Below are 20,365 nucleotides of genomic sequence, written 5' to 3'. Positions count from 1 at the left end.
GTGTCGGAGTGAGCGTTCATTGCAGCTACACTTGTCCCATGTTTCATCGAGCCAAAATGGGAATGTGTTCCTGTTTATTTAAAAAACTTGCTCCATATTTCATCCATCAAAAATGTGAATGTCTTCATGTTTAGTTAAAAGACTATGATTGAAGAGTGGGGTACCAGCTGTCTCATACAATCTTCCTCACCACCTTTATAAATTTTCCCAAAAATTTTGGCATGCAGAAATAATCCCGCTTTTTTGAAACAAGAGACTCACATCAAACTCCCACAAACACCCCTACCTGTAACGCACTCACACCCCCTAGTCCACTGCTGTGAGTCGCTTACAACCATCCACTCCCAATTGCTCTTTCTGACTCACTTATTCAACAACAACAATCCCTTTCGTTCTGTCCTACTATTACAGCTTCCTCTCACTGTGATTGTCCCACTCTTGCTCTCTCTTGGTGCTAATATCTCATGCCTTCCTTCCTGCTGCTGCTGTCTCTTCTCACTCTCACTGTGATCACTCTCTTCCTCCTTCTCATTGTCAACTACTCTGTCTCTCAGTATACTAAAAATGTCCACTAGGGCCTCCCATCGGGTAGACCGCTCGCCTGGTGCAGGTCTTTCGATTTGACGCCACTTCGGCGACTTGAGCGTCGATGGGGATGAAATGATGATCATTAGGACAACACAACACCCAGTCCCTGAGCGGTGAAAATCTCCGACCCAGCCGGGAATCGAACCCGGACCCTTAGGATTGACATTCTGTCGTGCTGACCACTGAGCTACCGGGGGCGGACTCTCAGTATACTGACTGTCACCCATTTCACCTCCCCCCTCCCCCGGCACTGTCTCCTCCACTCTTTTTCTAGCGCTGTTCTGTCACTGTCACCTATGTTCCACTCACACCTTGTCCCTCTATTTCTCTGAGACCGCCTTTGTCTCCTTCGCTCTTTTTACACTGAAAAGCCAAAGAAACTATCTAATATCGTGTACGGCCCCCGAGAGAACGCGGAAGTTGCACAACACGACGTTGCATGAACTCGACCAACGTCTGAAGTAGTGCTGGTGGGCTGCAGGGCTGTCCGTAAATCGGGTGGACGTCTCTTCTGAACAGCACGTCGCAAGGCATCCGAGATATGCTCAACAATGTTCATGCCTGGGGAGTTTTGTGGCCAACGGAAGTGTTTAAGCTTAGAAGAATGTTCTTGGTGCCACGCTGTAGCAATTTTCGACGTGTGGGGTGTCGCATTCTCGTGCTGGAATTGACCAAGCCCGTCGGAATGCACAATGGACACGAATGGATGCAGGTGATCAAACAGGACGCCTAAGTACGTGTCAGAATCGTATCTACATGTATCAGGGGTCCCATATCACTCCAACTGCACATGCCCCCACCATTACAGAGCCTCTACCAGCTTCAACAGTCCCCCGCTGACATGCAGAGTCCATGGATTCATGAGGTTGTCTCCACGCCCATACACGTCCATCCGCCAGATACAATGTGAAACGAGACTCGTCCGACCAGGCAACATGATTCCAGTCATCGAGAGTCCAATGGTGTTGGCGGGCCCAGGCGAGGCGTAAAGCTTTGTGTCGTGCAGTAACCAAGGGTACACGAGTGGGCCTTCGGCTCCGAAAGCTCATATCGATGATGTTTCGTTGAATGGTTCGCACGCTGACACTTGTTGATGGCCCAGCATTGAAATCTGCAGCAATTTGCGGAAAGGTTGCACTTCTGTCACGTTGAACTACTCTCTTCAGTCGTCGTTGGTCGTTCTTGCAGGATCTTTTTCCGGCCACAGCGATGTCGGAGATTTGATGTTTCACCGGATTCCTCATATTTACGGTACATCCGTGAAATGGTCGTACGGAATAATCCCTGGCCCGCGTGGGGTAGCCGTGCGGTCTGGAGGCGCCTTGCTGCGGTTCGCGCGGCTCCCCCCCGTCGGAGGTTCGAGTCCTCCCTCGGGCATGGGTGTGTGTGTTGTCCTTAGCGTAAGTTAGTTTAAGTCAGATTAAGTAGTGTGTGAGCCTAGGGACCGATGACCTCAGCAGTTTGGTCCCATAGGAATTACCACAATTAACAATCCCTACTTCATCGCTACCTCGGAGATGCTGTGTCCCATCGCACGTGCGCCGTCTATAACAGAACGTTCAAACTCTCTTAAATCTTAATAACCTGCCATTGTAGCAGCAGTAACCGATCTAACAACTGCGCCAGACACTTGTGTTATAGGAACCGCGCTGCTGCTACTGTCGCAGGTTCGAATCCTGCCTCGGGTATCGGTGTGTGTGATGTCCTTAGGTTAGCTAGGTTTAAGTAGTTTTACGTCTCGGGGGCTGATGACCTCAGATATTAAGTCCCATAGTGCTCAGAGCCAGCCACTTGTGTTATATGGGAGTTGCCGACCACAGCGCCGGTTTACATAACTCTGTATTTGAATAGGCGTGCCTATACCAGTTTCAGGGTATAACACAAACACTGTCTTACAGTATTTATTACTTTTCCCTCTGACACTGTCTTCTCTCTCAGCGTGAAAAAGCGAGATTATATTCAAAAGCCAAAATTTTTGATCAAATTTTTAAGGTGGTGACGAAGATAGAATAAAGCAGCTGGTACTCCTCGTTTGAGCCAGAGTCTTTTAAATAAACAGGAACATATTCGCAATTTTTATGCGCTGATAGGTGCATTTTCCCCACTGGTTCCCTTCTTTTCTCTGCTGCAGCACGGCATGTAGCTCATATGAAAAGAAATGTATTAGTCAGCAAAATTTAGACAGTTTGCTTATGTGATACTAAAACAACGCAAAACTAATTTTATACCTCAGACCCGATTTTACGTGCGAAATAATTTTGCATGTGTTTCAGTATAACATGGGGTTCCCATACGATAATGGAGACATTTTACAGCATACTTCTCCGTGCTACCTCACTTTATAAACTATGGCTTCGCCGGGTTTTACATGCGTATTTTACGTGTACAAGTAGAATAAGTTTGAACCTCCATATCTCGGAAACGGGTAAAGATATGAAGAACATTTTCCAGGTTTCCCGGGATCGGGATCTTAAAAACAGCCATTTACCGTGCACAGACGTCTCGGAGTCCACGGTAGGGTTTTGGTAACAAAAAAAAAAAAAAAAAACAAGTATTTGGGGTGTTTCTCGATAACGGCTAAGGACTTCTGAAACCGGGGAAATGGCTTTTCTAGATAAGCGCCTAGCGAATTTTTTTTTTTTTTTTGTCATCAGTCTACTGACTGGTTTGATGCGGCCCGCCACGAATTCCTTTCCTGTGCTAACCTCTTCATCTCAGAGTAGCACTTGCAACCTACGTCCTCAATTATTTGCTTGACGTATTCCAATCTCTGTCTTCCTCTACAGTTTTTGCCCTCTACAGCTCCCTCTAGTGCCACGGAAGTCATTCCCTCATGTCTTAGCAGATGTCCTATCATCCTGTCCCTTCTCCTTATCAGTGTTTTCCACTATTCCTTTCCTCTCCGATTCTGCGTAGAACCTCCTCATTCCTTACCTTATCAGTCCACCTAATTTTCCACATTCGTCTATAGCACCACATCTCAAATGCTTCGATTCTCTTCTGCTTCGGTTTTCCCACAGTCCATGTTTCACTACCATACAATGCTGTACTCCAGACGTACATCCTCAGAAATTTCTTCCTCAAATTAAGGCCGGTATTTGATATTAGTAGACTTCTCTTGGCCAGAAATGCCTTTTTTGCCATAGCGAGTCTGCTTTTGATGTCCTCCTTGCTCCGTCCGTCATTGGTTATTTTACTGCCTAGGTAGCAGAATTCCTTAACTTCATTGACTTCGTGACCATCAATCCTGATGTTAAGTTTCTCGCTGTTCTCATTCCTACTACTTCTCATTACCTTCGTCTTTCTCCGATTTACTCTCAAACCATACTATGTACTCATTAGACTGTTCATTCCGTTCAGCAGATCATTTAATTCTTCTTCACTTTCACTCAGGATAGCAATGTCATCAGCGAATCGTATCACTGATATCCTTTCACCTTGTATTTTAATTCCACTCCTGAACCTTTCTTTTATTTCCATCATTGCTTCCTCGATGTACAGATTGAAGAGTAGGGGCGAAAGGCTACAGCCTTGTCTTACACCCTTCTTAATACGAGCACTTCGTTCTTGATCAAAAAATGGCTCTGAGCACTATGGGACTTAACATCTATGGTCATCAGTCCCCTAGAACTTAGAACTACTTAAACCTAACTAACCTAAGGACAGCACACAACACCCAGCCATCACGATGCAGAGAAAATCCCTGACCCCGCCGGGAATCGAACCCGGGAACCCGGGCGTGGGAAGCGAGAACGCTACCGCACGACCACGAGATGCGGGCCGTTCTTGATCGTCCACTCTTATTATTCCCTCTTGGTTGTTGTACATATTGTATATGACCCGTCTCTCCCTATAGCTTACCCCTACCTTTTTCAAAAGATCGAACAGCTTGCACCATTTTATATTGTCGAACGCTTTTTCCTGGTCGACAAATCCTATGAAAGTGTCTTGATTTTTCTTTAGCCTTGCTTCCATTATTAGCTGTAAAGTCAGAACTGCCTCTCTCGTCCCTTTACTTTTCCTAAAGCCAAACTGATCGTCACCTAGCGCATTTTCAATTTTCTTTTCCATTCTTCTGTATATTATTCTTGTAAGCAGCTTCGATGCATGAGCTGTTAAGCTGATTGTGCGATAACTCTCGCACTTGTCATCTCTTGCCGTCTTAGGAATTGTGTGGATGATGCTTTTCCGACAGTCAGATGGTATGCCGCCAGACTCATATATTCTACACACCAACGTGAATAGTCGTTTTGTTGCCACTTCCCCCAATGATTCAAGAAATGCTGATGGGATGTTATCTATCCCTTCTGCCTTATTTGACGATAAGTCCTCCAAAGCTCTTTTAAATTCCGATTCTAATACTGGATCCCCTATCTCTTCTAAATCGACTCCTGTTTCTTCTTCCATCACATCAGACAAATATTCACCCTCATAGAGGCTTTCAATGTATTCTTTCCACCTATCTACTCTCTGCTCTGCATTTAACAGTGGGATTCCCGTTGCACTCTTAATGTTACCACCGTTGCTCTTAATGTCACCAAAGGTTGTTTTGACTTTCCTGTATGCTGAGTCTGTCCTTCCGACAATCGTATCTTTTTCGATGTCTTCACATTTTTCCTGCAGCCATTTCGTGTTAGCTTCCCTGCACTTCCTATGTATTTCATTCCTCAGCGACTTGTACTTCTGTATTCCTGATTTTGCCGGAACATGTTTGTACTTCCTCCTTTCATCAATCAACTGAAGTATTTCTTCTGTTACCCATGGTTTCTTCGCAGCTACTTTCTTTGTACCTATGTTTTCCTTCCCAACTTCTGTGATGGCCCTTTTTAGAGATGTCCATTCCTCTTCAACTGTACTGCCTAGAGAATATACCATTACAAATCGAGCAATGTGCTGCTGTTATTCATTATTTAACTTGCGCGTCATAAAGGATTTTAGAGTAGAAGTAGGGTAACCTTGAACCTCTGTGTCGTGGAAGGAGACAAGGATATCAAGAAAATTTTCAAGTTTATTCCAGACCGGTATCTTAGGAGTCTATCGGAAAAATTTCAGCCATTTGCTGTGCGTATCTGTCTTGGAATTCTCATCTAGGTTTTGGTCCGCTGGTGACTGTGCAAATATAGTAAAAAAAATCTTTTTGGAGTTTTTTCCGAGGAACCGCTCATGAAGTAATGGTGCCTCCACACTGTAGCACGCATACCGATCTACAGCCTCGTGTGTGAATACGCCGCAAAATCCCACATAAAAAGGCTGCGAACAGTGCCGAGTAGGGCTGTGTACAAGGCACTACATGTAGATAAGAGGTTCACTACAGGCGACCTAGAATCTATCGCGGACATCGTAAAACTGGACAAAGAATTTCAAATGACTGCTAAATCGTTGAACGTGCACGAAAGCCGTTACCCAAACGAATTGATCAGTGGATTAGGGCGACGTTCAAAAATGGCTCTGAGCACTATGGGACTCAACTGCTGAGGTCATTAGTCCCCTAGAACTTAGAACTAGTTAAACCTAACGACATCACAAACATCCATGCCCGAGGCAGGATTCGAACCTGCGACCGTAGCGGTCTCGCGGTTCCAGACTGCAGCGCCTTTAACCGCACGGCCACTTCGGCCGGCTAGGGCGACGTCAACACAGATAGTTTAGTCATAAGAGACCAGACCCTAATTATTCATTACACAGGAAATATACGCGTTGTACCAAGTATGCTTCAAGTACACTGTATTTGTCCTTCAGATCAAAAACCATGACAAACCCAAATGAGAGAAACCCAAAACCCAACACACTTGGAGAAAATCTCACCGGACAATATCCTCCACCACATTCTGGCACCCAAATATTAAAAGCGGTAGGCACGTGTTACTGCTCAGTAGCGGTGTGCTTCAGTCCAAACATTAATTCAAGACAGCTATACACGTTACGCGGGGTATTCATCAACTTCTAATTGCCACTTCCAAAAAAAATCACACTTTGAGCATGGAACATGGTAAAGGTAAAAAAGAAAATTGTAGTGCGTAGACAAGTACAAAGAGCATCAAAATTACAAAATTAGGCAATCAAGACGCCGTAGATTATAAAAAATTTGCCCATGACGTTCAAGCTGTCAGAGATGGCAAAGGAAATTAAACATTTGGTGAACGGAATCAATACTATCCTAAAAAATAGATTATTAGATGTACATCAGGGTACTGGAATGTATTCGAATGACATCAGACGATGCTGAGGGAATTAGGATAGGAAATGAGATGCGAAAGGAAGCAGATGATTTTCGCTGTTTGGGCAGGAAAATAGCTGATGATGGCCGAAGTACAGAGTACATTAAACGCAATGGCAACGAAAAAGGAAAAATGTGCTAACATCGAATATAAATGTGTCAAGATGTCGTTTCCGAAGCATAGCCTTGTACGGAAGTGAAACTTGGATGAACGGCAGTTCGGACAAGAAGAGAATGGAATCTTTCGAAATGTGTTCTTATAGAAGAATGCTGAAGATTAAATGGATAGATAAACAGGTGGCACTGAAACAAATTGTGGCCATAATGAACTTATAAACTGACTGAAAAAAGGGGATAGGGCGTATCTTAAGGTATCGTCAGTTTCGTAATGGAGGGAAGAGTGCGAGGCAGAAACTGTAGCAGCGCAGACCAAGACTTCATCACAGATTCCAGCTTAAACTGGATACAGGTCGCGGCAGATATGCTGTAGCAGCGCAGCCTAACGTTGACACCTGCGTCAAACCAAATTTAAAAAATACATCACATTATGTTTCTCCACTATTACGCTGTTTTACTGTACCACATTCCGCTCAACTACTGCGCATCGACATGAGCGCAAATATTAAAAAATTTACTAGATTTTGATGTTTCATTGCCACTAATTGCTGCTATAAGTATCCCGCCGAGATCATATATAGAATTATCTACGACGCAATTTTCTTAAAAGTGGATCTTACCTTGGAGTCATAAAAAAATCATTAAAATGCTGGAGGCGACACAGCTACCCCCAGTCATCTAGTTTTCATGTAACGCAAGGCTTTACAGAGGCCTCGACTTGATATCGACACGAGCTGCACAATGCCAAACAAAAATATGTTTTCCAACGAAAACGACGATTTTAAAATAAATTAATACACTCTTTCAAACGCACCAAGAATATTTCGTTACTATTTGATGCCACCAATAAGTCGACAAGGCGTTTCAGATGCATTCGATACTACCAATGCACAATTGTGTTTGAAAAAGTACACTCAGCAGTTTCATTTTACCCCGACATTACAACGAAATAACACCAATTCACTTCAAAACTTAATTACGTTGTTATAGCCAGTTTTTGGCAGCATTCAAACCTCTAATTATAAACATGGGACGGTGCCATCTACATGATGAAAATCAGACATCATTATATTATGAAGAAAAAGATTTAGCAGCTACCACAGACTATCAAACATTCCGTGTAAAAACTGTAAATAAAAAGAGACAGTCTATGAAAATCACTTGAAACATGAGAAGCACAAATGAACGGAAAGTTGACATGTTTGTTGACATTCACCAACCAGAAAGGTACTACGTGTATAGATTTCTCCTTACGAGTACGAATACAAAATCCTCCTCTGCCAATATTATAGCTGTGATCTTTTGCCGCAAGTAGGTCTTAAAAAATAATGACTTTTAATCTTTTTACCTCAAAACAATCCTGATTAAAACAAGCGAGACACAACAACACAACAAATACATCATTAACAGAACGTATGAGATATGATTTGTAAATTAACATGACATGGCTGTCCTGCATGCCACATGCAGAAAACAAGTACAAAAATTTGTAAGTCCTCCGAATAGATGCGTAAATACTAAACGATCAAAGAGAAACAGCAACACGTAACTACGTGCACGTCGCCGTAAGAAACATTGCTAGAGAATCTCTTCATTAGATGCATGCAGGAGATAATGGCATGAATCCAGATTTGCCACAGTAGTAACATTTATATTATACGAAAAAACAGCATAAATAAGGCTTAAATAATTACACTAATTTCAAAGAGGTATTCTGAACTAGTATAAAAGAAACAAATTCACGCAACACAACTGGCACAGTATTCTTCAAAAATAAAAACGTGAAGCACAGCCTCTGGCAAGCTCAGATAGCAAATTATTCCTGGATTGCCTCTACTCGTTGTTTCCGTAAATCACATAAGGCCATTCTTGTCCTATGCGAGAATTTCCTCCGCGCCGTCGTCGACCGGACGCTGAATCCTCATCATTTTTCCCTTTTTTAATAGCAAGAATCATACTACTTGTAAAATATTTTCTGTTAAAAAGTCGTGTTTATGAGGTGTGATTTGTGTCAACTTCTTTCAGCACGTAGTGTTGAAATCAAGAAAGGAACGCAGGATATTAAAATTTGTGAAACGTAATAGTTAAGTATAGTTTATTTTCGGAAATATATTGAGTACTGTTTTTTACAGGCTGTTGAATAACAAATAAACTTAGGTGGGGGAATAAGAGGGCTTTCATTCGTTTTAGGACAAAAATTAGATACTCGTAAATGAAGAGCCCTACGAGGGTACAATTAATTGTATGAAGTAAAATATGTATGAATATACATAACTAAAGTGGCAGAATTTTTTACCAGCTTGCGCAACAGATACAGATTCGTGTGCTCCGACGCTTGCTGTGACTAATGAGTAAAGAAACAGTTGTTTTCTGATCACGCAGCCACCTGTTCGCTCCACGCACGGTACGTATGCAAGAAAGCGTCTACTTCCGTGTCTGTTCTGTCGCCTCTGTCACACGTCGACGTACGTACATGCACGGCAAGAGTTTAAGAGTTACCACTATAAGCGCTCGTCAGCAAAGGATAGCACAAAACAAATGTATAACAGCACGTCTAAGAAAAACTCCTTACACTTTAAGGATTCCAAACTCTTCGAATAAAACGGAAAACTTGAATATTTTTCGTTTCGTTGTTTGCGACAGCCTACACTGATTATGTTTCCTTTTCGAGTCACTGCTATTGCATCGACGTGCCAAAACATTGTGACCAGCTGCTTAACAGCATGTTGGCCAACCTTTGGAACACAATACAGCATCGATTCCACGTGATATGATTTGCGATATGCTTGGTAAGGTATGTAGCACCAAATTTCTAGGCACAGATCCATCGGCGCTCGCAGAAATCTTTTAAGGGAGAAGGGAAGGGGGGATGTGCAAAATTTAAGAAAGTTCTGCATGATTTGTCACTGTCTCGTAGCATAGCTCGATGAAACTTGGACCGTAGCCTACTTACAAACAACTGCTACAGTATGGTGCAGATGATAACCGAAAGAAATACGCAATGAGAGGAACAGAAATGAAACTTCTGCTCAAAGACAATAATTACACTGAAGTCACTTATGATGCTCCCCTGGATATTACGAACAGCGTTGCACGGTTCTTCTTAGCGTGTCAGATCACCACGGACGGCAGTCCATGGCCCGCAACGTGCTCCCGTTTCGACCACAATGCTGGCAAGGAATTCTTGTCGTAGGGCGTCCCATTCCTCCTCCAGCGAGACTGACAACTGCTGTACGGCCGTTCATGCATGTGGGCGTGCTGCAAAACGACTCTCTCTAACGCATCCCACACGTGCTCGATGGGATTTAGGTTGAGGGAAACCGGCAGGCCAGTCCGTTTGCCCTCTCATTCCGAGAGCTGTGCACTGTTATTCATAAAAACGAAGTCAGCGCTGAAGGCACCTCTGGAAAGACGTACATGAGGAAGGAGTCCCATGTCTCAATAACTCTGACCGTTGAGTGTACGGTGTTCAAAGATGTGGAGCTCAGTACGCCCATGAAAATTAATGCTTCGCCAGTACCATAACAATTGGTCCACCAAAATGATAATATTCGACAATGCTGTACGCATCCTCATACCGCGAGAAAGTGCATTCGGCCTGACTAAATCAACGTTACTGTGACACTGCAGTCCAGTCTCTTCAAGAGTGCATTCGGCCTGACTTTGTTCTTATGGATATCAAGGCGCGACCGCAGATGGAGGAGGTCTTGAAACAACGGATGCTTTGGGCAGACGTATTCAGCACGTCGACATGCGGCAACAGCCATCCACCTGTTGTGAACCGCCTAGGTGGAGCAGTGGGGCGGCCTGCCTCGAGAACTCTCTACCTGCCCTGTGCCAGCGTGGGAGCTCGTTGCTGAGAACGAATTGCCGTCCTCGGTTACCACACATCAGGGCATCATCACAAACCGCGATGATCTCGGTGTAATTATTGCCTTTCATAAACTGTTCTTTCAGTTACCTTTTGTACATACTGTAGCAGTCTTTCTGTTATGGTCCAAGTTTCATCGACTTCTCCTGCTTAACTGTGACACACTGTGCGAAAGCTACTTCTGTACTTCAGTTTCGCACAGTAGTGTAGTTGCAGTCAATAAAATTCGCCGCGGGCCGCGGTGGTCGAGCGGTTCTAGGCGCTTCAGTCCGGAACCGCGCGATTGTTACGTTCGCAGGTTCGAATCCTGCCTCGGGCATGGATGTGTGTGATCTTCTTACGTTACTTAGGTTTAAGTAGTTCTAAGTTCTAGGGGACTGATGACCTCAAATGTTAAGTCCCATAGTGCTCAGAGCCATTTTGAACCAATAAAGTTCGCCTCTGCCACAATGCCTTTCATTCAGGCTACAGGTTTGTGAAGATTTACTGTCAATCGTCACGTGCCTTTTAGAAAAGAAAACTGACACCGTTTAATGTACGGTTGTGATTGTTCTCTCTTTATGTTCAGGGCTATTCCGTAAAATCGTCGTGGTGCTTTAGACAAGTGACAACTTCGCAGTTAATGCTAGTAATTGTATAACGGACTGAACTACTATTCTTATGGAGACTGATGATGTAAACTGCATTGTACATATGATGTATAAGATAAGGCGTTTTTCTCTGTAAATTGCAACACAATATGTAAAAGGAACAATCATTTAGAAAGATAAACGTAAAAAAAGTTATCAGTCGGAGGAGTTATGAACATAGTTTATATAGTTACTTTCCACAGAGCTAGGGCAACAAGTTATAACTTTTTTTGTCATGTACCTGATTTATTTACACCAACTGCGTGCAAATTTCTAATGATTTTAGTTAGACAGCTATAAAAGTTCAAAGTTTTAGGAGTCAAACAACTTGCTGCTTATAATGGCTAAGTTCCGAAGCATGTTCTGATGGCGAAATGTTCATGTAAGCGAGGTATTGAAAGGAGTGCCCACGTTTCTGAATGCACAACAAAATCGCTGATGGAGGTCTTCGAACATGATATCTCACGGCATACGCCATTGCTACTTCATTAGCTCCTTGAACAGCATGAACATGTCAACGTAATCACTGGTCGTGTATGGCATCGTTATTCCACGTCAATATCCGTAGCAGACCAAACCTCATTTGTCTGTGCATTCGGGCCTACCTTGTATACGGCACTCTAACGATAATGAAACTTGCTGGCTGATTGAAACTGTGTTCCGGATCGGGAGTCGGACCTAGGACTTTAGTCTTCGTGGGCATGTGCTCTGCCGACTGCGCTATTCAAGCACGACTCACGATCCTTGCTCAAAGCTTTGCTTAATTTCCAAGGTAGGAAATTAGGTACTGGTGGAAGTAAAAGCTGTGAGGTGGAGAAAGGGGGCGTGGGTCGTGCTTTGATAGCTCAGTCGGTTGAGCACTTGAAGACCAAGGCAAACGTCCTTGGCTCGATTTCCAGCATGCTATACAGTTTTAATCTGGCAGAAAGCTTCAAATCAGAGCACACTCCGCTGCAGAGTGGAAAATCACTCCGAAGTGTACAGATTTTACAACGTAACCAAACATGACTTCCAACTGCGCATCGAGGGAACTTATCGCACGGTGAGACCAGCAACTTTATATCTCGTCTGCAAGCCGTACACAGGCGCATTAAGTTGTGCTTTCACACTTCTCTGAACACTTCACGTAGATCACATTCTGGCACCAGAACACTCATCTGAACACAGCCAATTATGTACAGCATATAGCATCCGGCTGCGAAAATTTGAACCTTTCTAGTTCCCTATTTGATTTTAACTAATTTGTACCCAATTCTTTTAAATACATCAGTTACATGACAGAAGAAAATAATATTCTATTTCAAAAATTGTAACTCGTTGTTGTAACTCTCTGGAAAATAGCTAATGAACAATGTTCATAACCCATCAGAAATTGAAACGTTTCTTACGTTTTCCTCACTAATTAAATATTTCTCTCACTTATTACTTTGGAAGTTAAAAGAAAAACATCTTAGCCGAAATACCCTGACGCTCCTAAATTATGCCACACACCGTACCACTGCGTGTAGGTAATCCATCCTACGAGATGTGATTATGACTCTTCACGATGAATGAATTGTAATTTGAGAAACTTCGAAAACACAGAAAAAAATCCTGCTCTTCTGATCTCTCTCTTATCCTAGTTCGTTCACATCTCGAATCGTTTCCCTGTCAGCGTAACGTCAGTAAACTGCAGGGCGTTTCGCAAGCGCTGGTTCCGGCGTTGCGCAGGCAGCCGTCACCGTGTAATTGTTCGGACACTGTAGCAGGTGGCGTTTCGGTTTAGCCGACGTGAGTTAGCAATGGCCTCGGAAGGAAGTCGGAGAGATTCGTCGCGCTACTCAGTAGTCCAGACTAGTGCGCCAGCAGCGGCTGCTGGCTGACACAGCTGTGCGCGAAGTGAAACTGAATCCAAGCAGAGTGACGGCAGCGCACCGACTCACCAGCTCAGATGCCGGTGCTGCGACTGGCTACTGCAGTCTGAGCGCGATACACGGGCTTACACCAGAATGCTCAGTTCCTCTGATGAAGCACGCCTGCATTTATCAGCTTAGATGACCTCGCAGAACATTCGGCGCTGTAGTTCTCAGAATCGCGATCACATACATCAAGGTTCTCTCCGTGATGCGAAACAGGATGGTTGCATGTAACCAGCGCCATAAAAATAACTTTTTCCACCAAACTAAACATCCCATAGGCTTGTTAACAATACACTGCAACGTTTTCTCGAAAAGTTAACGAGTAACGAAAATACCATCGGTTATTTCACCCAGGAAAATCAAGGGCACACACCGCCAGAACCTCTACAGCGGTACTGCGTGCTGTTGCTGCTGACAGGAAAACAAGAAGAAATTATTTCAGTAGCAACCTCTCCATCGCGAGCAGACTGCAGCAGCTAGCTGCAGTGTTGGCTTTGAGCAAAAGTATCTGAACTGGTCACTCGATGGGCTTACGTTACTGTGTAAGGCTTCACTTTGCGTTTGTGCACAGCTGTGAGAGCAGGTCAAAGATTTTCATGGACTTCTTGCCAGGGCCTTTTTCTTTCTTTCTTTCTTTCCCCTAGGTAGAAACGATACGGCGCCTCCTACAATGACCGAACAACGAACCGCAGTGTCTTGTGGTGTACCAACCTCCTATGCCTACTGCCTATGGGAGTACCGGTCCCTCCCGGCGGAGGTTCGAGTCCTCCCTCGGGCATGGGTGTGTGTGTTTATCCTTAGGATAATTTAGGTGACTGATGACCTTAGCAGTTAAGTCGCATAAGATTTCACACACAGATTTGAACATTTTTTTTGAGTACCGGTCCCCGAGCAAGTCGGAGACACCTTTACTTACACCATTACTAATTCTACCATGATACACTGTTCATATACAACCATGCACCATGGTAATTTACTGTGATGTTCATAAATGTACACTAAACAGAAACTGATGTTATTATTGAACAGAATTAGCATCAAATCCCTACGACTAAAAGTGAATAGTGACGAACGATGACGCTAATAGCTGTGAAAGCACACGGATGAGCCAATAAATTACCATCACTGCCCACAGCGAGACAAAGCCACCTGCTGGCTTTGCGGACACGTCACACGGTAAGGACAGTACATAAACGGAGGAATGGGCAATCGTTCTAGCGACGAGACACGCCGCAAGTGGGGAAATACACTACCAGAAGCGACTCTGACAAAGTGCCGATAGTTATCGCCTCGCGCCTACGAACAGAGTGATCCATACGTTTCTTTATGCAACCCGCGATGTCACATCTAGCCTTCAAAAATCCTGAGCGAGATTTTCATAGTCTCTCGCTTGCTACACGCGAACTATCTGTCCTGCACAAAAAATGAAGAGTACCTGTTGTTAAATTTTGTACTGGGAAGAGTTTTGGCGGGAGACAGTAGTTTTCCAGTTATTCAAGAACAAAAGTCACCCTCAAACGCACCTTAATTCCACGCATATCGCTCACCAAAAATGGTTCAAATGGCTCTGAGCACTATGGGACTTAACTTCTGTGGTCATCAGTCCCCTAGAACTTAGAACTACTTAAACCTAACTAACCTAAGGACATCACACACATCCATACCCGAGGCAGGATTCGAACCTGCGACCGTAGCAGTCGCGCGGTTCCGGACTGAGCGCCTAGAACCGCTAGACCACCGCGGCCGCCTATCGCTCACCAGTCAGGTTTTTTTTAATATCTTGTTCGTGGCATTCCCTTCTATCATTATACAAAAATGCGAATGTGTGTTATACAGATCAGCTGCTTTACCATGTTTAGTTTGTTTCAAGGTCCCATCCAATTCAGTCAATGTAAATGGTGATGGGAAATTGGATTCGTTTGGGCACTGAGCTTTTAGAGATGTAAGTCCTTGTGTTGTTTTGAAAGTACGCTGTTTGTCACGGGATGATCTCGACGTTTCAACTATATGATTAGCGATTTGGTTACCTGAAACTACAGGCTTCTGACCGGGTTTATTGGAGGCTCTGCCAAGCTTACGCAGAAGGCTCCATGTCCTTCTACTTGAATGTGTGAAGTTTATATTTTCTACCGTCTCAGACCCTGTACAAAGAACCTCGTTGGTTGTTGGCGTGCTACTGTCGTGATCATCTCCGGCAAGTGTTTGAAGGACGGCGAAGCGGCTGACTGCTGGAAGTCCACGCCTCTTGTGAGATCATGGAGGTCGCACGCTTGCCCGGTCTGTAGATCAGGACAGGGAGCTATCTGTCGAAAATGTGACGACAGGACATGGCGCTGGTGCAGGATGAAGTGTTTCGGAGCACACTACTTACAGCATTCTGCTGAGCATATGGTTTCGTAGCAAACAACGCCTGCGTTTTTCCATGTTTACCCAACGTCTCCGTCGTTGCGGTCGCAGTGGGTACAGGCTCATTAAGACTGGCCCGTGGCCAGCCGAAGTGGCCGAGTGGTTCTAGGCGCTACAGTCCGGAAATGCGCGACCTCTACGATCGCAGGTTCCAATCCTGCCTCGGGCATGGATGTGTGTGATGTCCTTCGGTTAGTTAGGTTTAAGTAGCTCTAAGTTCTAGGGGACTGATGACCTCAGAAGTTAAGTCCCATAGTGCTCAGAGCCATTTGAACCATTTTGAACTGGCCCGTGGATCAATCAAAATGTATCGCCTGGTTGGATGAGCGACATTTCCTGTTACACGAGGTCGATGATCGTGTCCGTATATGGTGTCTTGGAGGCGAAGGGCTGCTTGTGACACGCACCGCGCCAAAGACGCAGGCTGGCAGTGGCAACATTGTGCTACGGGGGCCATTCACCTGGGCACTTGTGGTAGTAATCGACGGCACCATGATATCTGCGCACTACATGAGCATTATTGCGGACCACCTCTGTCTTGATGACTTCCCCGATGGCAATGGAATCTTCCAGCAGCATAACTGCCCCTGCCATAAAGCTATAGTCATACTACAGTGGTTTGAGGAGGATGATAGTGAAATGCTTTGGCCACCAAATTCCCCTGATGTGATCCCGACAGACACATCTGAGGTGTTATGGAGTGCCAGGTCCGCGTCGAACCGGCTCAAAATTTACAGGAATTGCGTGACCTGCAGTAGTGCCACGTACCTCCCGAAACGAACCGACGACTTGTCGAATGCACGGCACGCAGAATGGCTGCAGTACAGCATTCGAAAGGTGGACCAGCTCGCTACTAAGAAGGCAGCGGTAATGTTTTGGCTCATCAGTGCATTAACTGAGTTGGTGGGTGAGTTCGTAGCGTTTTCCCCTAAGTTTAATAAACACAGCAGATACACATAAGACTTTAGAGATCAATAATATATTCTCCTTCACTACTGCAACAGTCTGCCCACGCTGGCAGTCTGCCCACGCTGGGGTAACTTTTCGATTCCGTGACTGTGGAAATCAGGTGGTCCTGAGGCAAAGAACTCGTCGAGCCATTTTAGGAGCGGATTTTCATCCGAAAAGGAAGTTCCCGGAGGGCGGAAAAGGTGAAGATCTGATGGCGCAATATCGGGTGAATAAGGTGAGTGCATAATGACTTCCCAGCCCAACTCCTATTTAGTGCTGTTTTGCCAGTCTAGCAGAATGCAGAGAGCCGTTTTCGTGGAGTAGCATCAGTTCACGCACTTTCCTTGGTCGTTGTTCTCGGATGTCGTCTGCAAGGCATCTCAGTTGTTGACACTAAATGTCAGCAGTGGCCTCGTGGAAGCAATTCGCAGTAAACCACACCGTCGCTGTCTCACCAGATGCATGACAGTATCTTTTGTGAATGCGCGCAGGTGTTTGCACGGGGAGTTGCTGCTTTGTTTGGACTAAACCATTCCTTTCTTTTTCTTATGATAGTATAAAGACACCATTTCTCGTCACTAGTAACGTTACAGGATAGGAATGGTCGGTATTGTTCACTAGCCAATTGATGATGAGAAAGCAGAGATCCACTTATCATGGCCAAAACTGATTTTTGTGATTCTAGCTTATAGCAGGCGGTACCCACACTCCCTATTTCTGAACTATCCCCACTGCGTGCAAATGTCGCACGATGGTGGAATGATCACAGTTCATCACATTTGCCAGTTCTTGAGTACAACGAATTCCTTGCCGTGCTCTGTTGAATGGCCTTAACCCCATCCAAATGTTTCTGGGCGCCTCCGCCGCTGCCACCCCTCTACTGAACTGAAAAGAAGAATATGTCGGAACAGTTCGGATTTCTCCACGTGGTACTCTATTTTCTATCGTCTACAGCTCCACTCACTATCTCCAAACGGCAAAATGACGCCATGTAAACTCAAATAGTCCGCAGCTCGTGGTCGTGCGGTAGCGTTCTCGCTTCCCACGCCCGGGTTCACGGGTTCGATTCCCGGCGGGGTCAGGGATTTTCTCTGCCTCGTGATGACTGGGTGTTGTGTGCTGTCCTTAGGTTAGTTAGGTTTAAGTAGTTCTAAGTTCTAGGGGACTGATGACCATAGATGTTAAGTCCCATAGTGCTCAGAGCCATTTGAACCATTTTTTAAACTCAAATAGCAACAGTGAACTACAAATAAAAAATGGCAATCGATAAATAAACCCATAGCAACCGGAATACCGGCATGCAAAACAAAAATGCACCAACCTAATAATCGGAACAATTTCTATTCGGTAATGGGTAGAGGTGTTTTGTAGGAGGAGAGCACCCGGCGACAAGGAAGGCTGCAGTTAAGGCGGGAGGCAGCTGTAGCAAGACACAGAGAGAGAGAGAGAGAGAGAGAGAGAGAGAGGCGAGGCTAGCACATGCTACACAGTCAGTCTACGGGCATGCTGGTGGTACCTCGGTCTGCTGCGGCCCCGGTGCACTCTTTTCGGGTTAGCGAAGCGGCGTCGTCATCTCGCTTCGGGGCGCGGGAATGTAACGCCGTTTCCGCTTGAAACGGGAAGTCGCCGCACGTTATGGAGCTCTGAAACAAGCGGTAAGAGTGCGACGATGGGCTGGGCTACCCGCTGTCTGGCGGCCGCTGCTCAGCCACGCACGGGCCAGCAGGCCGCCGCCACAGGCCGCCGGATTCCCTATTCACACTCGCTTCCGTCGGTTGCTGACACAGAGAGAAATAACACTGAGCAAACGCAGCACAAGCACAATACTTTTCGGCGTAGGTAAACGACTGATGGCCTCGAGAAGCAGAAGTCAGGAAAATAAGGCTCGCCTGAACCTATTTCGGAATCGTTTGGACCGTGAAGACCCCAGCTGGTTGTGCTTGCTTGGGATATTCTTTTCGGAGATTACTAACCGTAGAACACAGTCCACCAGCAATGATGCGAGGTGAACCTTCCACATCGCGAGCCGCTCGTGCTGGCGATGTATGGGAAAATCAATTTTCTTGCAATGTGGGTCCACAGCTTCCACAATTTTTTTGATGTCATCATCTTGGCTTTTATCTTAGCTGTACTCTTTCACTTCGCTATTCCAACTTCGGCATTTGTATGAGCTCACACGTAAGACTTTATGTTATATTATGTCATAGGAATAAGTTAAAAAAATCTTCTTGTAACCGAGCGAGGTGGCGCAGTGGTTAGACACTGGACTCGCATTCGGGAGGACGACGGTTCAATCCCGCGTCCGGCCATCCTGATTTAGGTTTTCCGTGATTTCCCTAAATCGCTCCAGGCAAATGTCGGGATGTTTCCTTTCTAAGGGCACGGCCGACTTCCTTCCCCGTCCTTCCCTAATCCGATGAGACCGATGACCTCGCTGTCTGGTCTCCTTCCCCGAAACAACCAACCAACCATCTTCTTGTAAGAGTCTGTTACTCTGGGTGGCAACACAGCCATCGGTTGTTGTTATTAATGACATGCAGGCAAAAGTCTGCCCTACGCTGACTGACTTCAACATGCACGATAACAACAGATCTGCTTATGTTGTCAAATACAAAAAACAACCAATTGTTAGACTATCATCAAGAGTGTGCTGGCGTAAGCTGGCGCCAGCACACCAGGTGGCAAAGAGGTTGTGGGAAAGACAACAGTATCAGAAATTGAGTCCGCCTTGATGCAAAACACCTTGTTTTTTGTTTAATTATTTATTTCCCAAACTAGTTTCGGCGAAAAATATTATCATTATCAGTGCGTTTTTTAAAATGTAAAACATGCAGAAAATAGCATAGTTATAGAGACACAGTAACACATTTATTACATTTTTACTGTTCGTTTTTTGAAATACAGTTTTCTACGGATACTTATTTTTACTGTAGGTTATGGCATGTTTTTAAGAACTATTCTCGCCATTTGCGGCATATTTTCTGTGTTTTTTCTGTTGCCGTTTTTCTCAGCGTACATCATGTCACCTGCGTGAGAAGATCGATAGGGGCCAACGACAGACTCGCAGGAAACGTGCCGCCAACGCCCTCTCGGCCAGCAGTATTTAGATGGCCGCCGCGGACCGGAGGGCCAGTCTGTCGCAGTCTGCTACGGCGAGAGAATTCCAGTCTGTCACGCAGGAGCCACCGACTGCGAGTCGCAGGTGCAGATAGCTCCGCCGCTAGCTCTGAGGCAGGCAGCACATAGCGACCATAACAGCGGACACAGTGGGACTGTCTACTTCACCAGCAGTCAGGCTAACGTGGAATACTACAGACAACTTGTACCACAACGACCATTTTTAGTTAAGTAACTTTGTATTCTTATGAATAAAGAACCCAGTTAATATACGCGTGCAGTTTGTGTTATGGAAAGAGGATACCGGCCACCAAACAACATCCTCTCCTAGCTTCCCACGGTACAGCTCTACAGGGACAACGAGATGACATGTAGAAGAGCAGCACAGTCCTTCCAGAACATCATTTTCAAACCATGTTCTGACATGATATAATATCAAATTTTATGCTCGAAAATGGAACAAATTTTCAAATCGTAACATTAACATAAAAAAGTTACAGCTAAAAGCCAACATGACATCGTTTAAAAAATTAAACGATTGTCAGCCGCGTAGTTCCTGAGAAAATGCTGG

The 20,365-nt window shown here is 45.0% G+C and overlaps 1 protein-coding gene across 5 annotated transcripts in view; it reads right to left on the bottom strand.

The window, feature by feature from the left end:
- Nucleotides 1-20,365, bottom strand: part of LOC124545483 (ubiquitin carboxyl-terminal hydrolase 2-like) — a 404,422-nt gene that overhangs the window by 293,448 nt on the left and 90,609 nt on the right. For 2 of the 5 annotated variants that reach the window (XM_047124421.1, XM_047124424.1), the window contains one exon: nucleotides 18,194-18,320. The exons of the other annotated variants lie outside the window; for them this stretch is intronic. The gene's annotated coding sequence lies outside the window, so the exon portion shown is untranslated. The remainder of the gene's footprint in view (nucleotides 1-18,193; nucleotides 18,321-20,365) is intronic. 5 annotated transcript variants of the gene reach the window in all.

The sequence above is a fragment of the Schistocerca americana genome, chromosome 8 (genome assembly GCF_021461395.2).
Source record: "Schistocerca americana isolate TAMUIC-IGC-003095 chromosome 8, iqSchAmer2.1, whole genome shotgun sequence".
Classification (NCBI taxonomy): domain Eukaryota; kingdom Metazoa; phylum Arthropoda; class Insecta; order Orthoptera; family Acrididae; genus Schistocerca; species Schistocerca americana.
This window is presented reverse-complemented; position numbering and strand designations above follow the sequence as displayed.